The 5,727-nt window shown below is 44.6% G+C and overlaps 1 pseudogene across 1 annotated transcript in view; it reads left to right on the top strand.

Moving 5' to 3' along the window:
- Positions 1–312: 312 nt before the first annotated feature.
- The window catches only part of LOC308102160 (short transient receptor potential channel 5-like), a 60,629-nt pseudogene continuing 55,214 nt past the window's right edge, over positions 313–5,727 (top strand). The window contains exons 1-2 of the transcript in view: positions 313–345; positions 1,221–1,323. The product of the transcript in view is annotated as a short transient receptor potential channel 5-like (transcript). The remainder of the gene's footprint in view (positions 346–1,220; positions 1,324–5,727) is intronic.

Here is a 5,727-nt window from a genome sequence, read left to right as displayed (position 1 = left end):
CCCCCTCTAGATGGCGCCGGCCCTGACTCTCAGAGTTAGAAACCCCGTAACGTCTCAACTTTGCGAACCGCTGTCTTTCTCTCATCCCTCTGTTCAATCTATGCGTCCCCCCTTTCCCCTCTATCTCTCTCTCTCTCTCTCTCTCTCTCTCTCTCTCTCTCTCTCTCTCTCTCTCTCTCTCTCTCTCTCTCTCTCTCTCTCCCTCTATCTTTATCTCTCTGTATCTATCCCAGCTCTCTGATTTCATGGTTCAGTTCAAACACAATGTTCATTCCTCTCTCTATTTCTCTCTCTCTCTCCCAGGGCATCAAGATGAATCCAATGACCCAGTTGTATTACAAAAAGGTGAGAAACACAAACACACACACACACACACACACACACACACACACACACACACACACACACACACACACACACACACACACACACACACACACACACACACACACACGCCATTGTGTTTGTATAATTGTATACGGTCAATATGTTGATTTAAGTATTGTATGACTGCATGGTGTTATGTTAGCAGTAATTATCTTTGTTGTTGTTGTTGTGTCAATTCACAATGTAGTCATTTAGCAGACCCTCTTATCAGATAGAGAGACCTTTATTGATCCAGAGGAGACTCAGTGTTCATAGCAGCACAGCAGTGTGAGACACAGCACGCATACGGAGCAGAGAGACACGTCTCTAAGCTTTAGCATAAACACATCGTACAGGTAGAGAGTAAGTGCCATGAACCCTATAGTCAACAAGGTTAAACGGGCAAGTAAACCGACTACACAGACAACAATTAAGTGCTGCAGAGTAACTAGGACACCAGGTAAAGCTTCTGTCTAAACGACATGCTATCTAAATAACATCCTTAGCATTTGTTTGCACAGAAACGCGTGACAAAGTAGTGCGCACCACTGATATAGCACCAATAGAAAACTGTTAGGATGTAGAAGGCATTTGTAGAATGGGCCTATTAGGTTTTAATGGGGTGTCATGTTTGTGTTGCTGTGCTTAGAACAAAAAGGGATGCACGCACATCTCCATAAAAATGTGTAGGTGCTGGACTCAAAAATACACACCATAGAAAGAAGAGGAAGTCCGCACACTGTTGACGCTCCAGCGACCACAATGTTATTTAGTTTTCACAGCATACAACGTTTCGACCCCTTCGGGTCTTCATCAGGTGTTGCTGTGCTAACATTGTGTGTTTGTTGTCACAGGTGAGCTACTCACCGTACCGGGATCGGATCCCTCTCCAGATCGTCCGGGCCGAGGTGGAACTCTCTGCCGAGGAGAGGGCTTATCTCACTGCCGTGGAGAAAGGTACACACACACACACACACACACACACACGCACACGCACACGCACACGCGCACACGCACACGCACACGCACACGCATGCACATGCACACACGCACACATTATTTTGAAGGGCCAAGTCTGCACCTGCAACCACAAGTGACTTCCACTAAACTAACACTAGTAAACACAAAATGAAGCACGCAAAGAGAAGTGGTGTTTGGGGTAGTTTCACCCAAAATAATGATGAGGTTACTTGTAAATTGTGCAGTGCCACGATGAAATATAACTCTAGTACATCCGCGATGCAATATCACCTGCGCACTAAACATGCAAATGTAGCATCATCGTCGGGAACCGGGGTTCAACCAACTTTGAAGGGTTTTCAGGAGTTGCTGCGCTATATCGAGCCCAATTACCATATCAAAACAGACTATCACGCGTCGAATTGAAGACCATTTTAAAAAGAAGAGCTAAAAACGCAACTGGCTAGTGCTAGGTGTGTGGCTCTTACGACCGACTGCTGGACGGCACTCGCCACAGAGAGCTATTTGACGATTACGTGCCACTATATTGACGAGGAGTGGAACGTGAAATCAGCCGTCTTATTGACACAGAGTATGCCCGACAGACACACAGCAGACAACCTGGCAGCTAAACTGAATGATGCGGTGGAGGCTTGGGGACTTACTGGGAAAGTGCCTGCATGTTTTCACGACAACGCAGCCAACGTTGTGACTGCCAATCGCCCCCGAACGGGTGAACTGGGACTCCGTTCCGTGTTTTGCACATACACTGCAATTGGCAATCAACAACGGATTTAGCCTGTTTTTGCATCGGGTTATCGCTGCAGCAGGTCGGCTAGTCAGGCACTTTAACCACAGCACCCGTGCATGCGAGGCACTGGAGGCCAAACAAGAATCAATGGCTTTGGTTAGACACAAGCTCATCCAGTCATGCAAAACTAGATGGAACTCGGTGTGCGACATGTTCACAAGACTTCTTGAACAACGGTGGGCGGTCACAGCTGTTATGAGACACACACACACACACACACACACACACACACACACACACACACACACACACACACACACACACACACACACACACACACACACACACACACACACACACACACACACACAAACCTTCTGGAATTGCCTGGGAAAAATATCCATCCCTCCATCTTCAACCCCTCATCCAAAGTTGGGTCACGGCGGTAGCAGGTCCAGCTGATGGTCACATCTGTCACATCTGTCTGGAGATGGCGAGGTTATCCCAGGCCAGCGTGGAGATGTAATCCCCCCCCCACCTGGTCCTCTGTTTTTACCCTTTAATCTGCTCCCAGCTTAGTTGTGCCTTGACAAACCTCCCCTGGGACCGTGAGGCTTCTTTAGATGCCCTCAACTGGCTCCTTCTTTCTACACAAGGGAGCAGCAGATCCTACTCCCAGTCTCTCACAGACAGTGGTGGAAAGTACATTTACTCAAGTACTGTAATTATAAGTACAGTTTTGAGGTACTTTACTGGAGTGTTTTAAATTTTCAGTACTTCTACTTCACTACATCTCAGAGGCAAATATTGCACTTTTACTCCACTACAATTATTTGACAACTTTAGTTACTAGTTACATTGTAGATCTAAATTGTTATATTATGAAACACACTTTAGCCCTATTTTATACCTAGGCTATTTGAAAATAGCCGATCTACAAGCTCACAACGCGTCGCGATGCGATGCGTTGTGAGCTTGTAGATCGGCTATTTTCAAACATTTTAGTACTTTTACTTTTGGTACTTTAGGTACATTTTGATGCCAATACTTTTGTACTTTTACTCGAGTAACATTTTGAAAACACGCTGTACACGCAAACAGGCTTTACAGAGCATTTTCTACACTGTGGTATTGCTACTTTTTACCTAAGTAAAATATCGGAGTACCTTTCCCACCACTGCTCACAGACGACTGCGCTTCTTCTCATCCTATAGCCCTGAGGGAGATGAAAGCCACCCTCCATGAGAAAACCCATTTCACTCACTTGTATGGATGGATGGATGGATGGAAAAATATAACACACAGTATTAGATCGTTACAAACGAGCAGGCCAGAGCCTACCGGTCATAACAGTGCCAATCTGGGAACCCATCGCCAAATAAAAAGGGAAAAACAGCGCCCTCTGCTGTTTTTTACTCTTTCACTTGGCTCTGGGACGAGCTGAATGGAGCACCCGTGCGCAAGGAAACCGGGGTTTTGGTCTGCCCTCAGCGCTCCACTTCCGGTGGTGCGCTTATGTTTTCATTCCCACTAACAATATTTCTACACGGAACACTAACACCACTTCTCCCAGAGAACATGGATCGTTTTGGTTATAAGCCCCACTTGTTTCTATGATGAAAGAGCAAGTTAAAATGTGAATATCTTTCCGTGGTTTTCTCGGCTTCGAGGACGCTATTGTACCTGGAACGCATCTGTGTCACTTTAGATTTCTTTGGCTATTTTTTTTTGATTTTTTCCCCAAAAAAATTTAGGATTTAGAATTTTTTTAAGAATCGCCTCAGGTCTTAATGGGTTAAATGAGTTTGGGTTTGTTTCCAGTGGGAAGCGAAGCGCACAGATGTAAATCCCGCCCACTACATTTGATTGGGTCAAAAAGCGGCCTGCTTCCTGCATCTGAAGGCACGCCCCACTTGTAAGCTAACGCTCACACGTTCTGAACGGGGCTCTCGACAGATTCGGTAGCGCAGCTCTGAATCTGTTCTTGAGAGATTATAATAATGCAGACACTCTCTGTCCATGGTGCTGAATTCACCCCAGCCGGATTCTCTCTCTCACACACACACACACACACACACACACACACACACACACACACACACACACACACACACTCTCTCTCTCTCTCTCTCTCTAAGGGCACAGGTTTATAAAGTGGGGGCCGGGGCCACCTAGCCTGATAAACCCTCCCTCCAGAAATCTCATTTCCATTTGATTTCAGGAGTGAGTCTGGCCTGAAGGCTTGTCTGGGCGTTTCTAGCCCGTACACCAAATGGACGAGCCTATCAGTGTCGTCGCTCATCGTTCTGTGATTGACAGCGACAGTTGGCCAATCAGGTGGCGAGTTCGAGTGAGCCCGAATGAAGCCGAGTGCAGCCTGAGTGCAGCCGACACAAGACGAACGGCCATTGTTGTTTGTGCGAGTGCCTTCACTTCTTACTTTCAGTTTTATAACGCTCTCAAACTTATTTTTTGAGGCACGGAATTTACTTATAAGATATCGTTTGGATATAATTTAGTTGTTTAACTTCATATATGTGGTCAATTAATCATGACAGCCTATTTAAAAATAAAAATTCAGAGAACCGGCAGGGGCGGGCAGTGACACCCATGTATCCGAATAAGGCAACCTATTTTGGGCATGGCCATCTCAAAAGTTCCGTTGCGTCACATTATTTGTGGAGGTGGTAAAAATGCACTGCAATTGGCTGAAGGGGAACAACGATCATTGGCTGAAGGGGTTGTCAGTCAACGGTATTACTCCCGCCCAACTCCAGGCACAGCCAATATTGCAGAATGGGCGATCAGGCCAGACTCACTCCTGAAATCAAATGGAAATGAGATTTCCGGAGGGAGGGTTTACCAGGCTAGGGGCCACCATGGTGGGGGGGGGCACCAGAATGAAAATATTCTGTGCCAGTTGACCCCATAAAGTGGTTTGATTTACAGTTTATATACATTACATTATGCATAACATGATAGTTCTTTCCATGTTGAAAGTTGACAGTATTAGTTGTTGTGCCGGTGAGGTAAGAAACCCTATAGAGGGGCTTATGTGAGAACCTCACCGCTTTACATTTTACGTATATTTGATTTATTTCATATTAAAAACAAAAACAAAAAAAAAACGAACAGAAAAACAAAACAAAACAGACAAAAACGTCTGTATTCCAGATCAGGTTGAACTGAGTTAACTCATTTTGCCGGGGACCCTCCCAGGAATCCCTTCGAGGACCCCTGGGGTCCCCCAATAAACCCCACTTTGAGAACCACTGGACTATGCAGAATAAGGTCATAAATAAGCAGTGGTGATAAAAGTACTCAAATTCTTTACTTAAGTAAAAGTACCAATACTGCAATATAAAAATACTCTGTTAAAAGTAAAAGTCCAGAATTCAAAATTTACTTGAGTAAAAGTACAGAAGTATTGGCATCAAAATGTACTTAAAGTACCAAAAGTAAAAGTACTAAATATTTGAAAATAGCAGATCTACAAGCTCACAACGCGTCGCACAATAGCCTCTGTATAAAATAGGGTTAAAGTGGTTAATGTATGTTTCATTATATCATAATTTATATCTGAAAAGTACTAGTAACTAAAGTTTTCAAATAATTGTAGTGGAGTAAAAGTACAATATTTGCCTCTGAAA

This window comes from Gymnoscopelus braueri, assembly GCF_963280865.1.
Source record: "Gymnoscopelus braueri genome assembly, chromosome: 15".
In the NCBI taxonomy this organism is placed as follows: domain Eukaryota; kingdom Metazoa; phylum Chordata; class Actinopteri; order Myctophiformes; family Myctophidae; genus Gymnoscopelus; species Gymnoscopelus braueri.
Note: the sequence above shows the minus strand (reverse complement) of the source record. Positions and strands in the feature narration are given on the sequence as shown.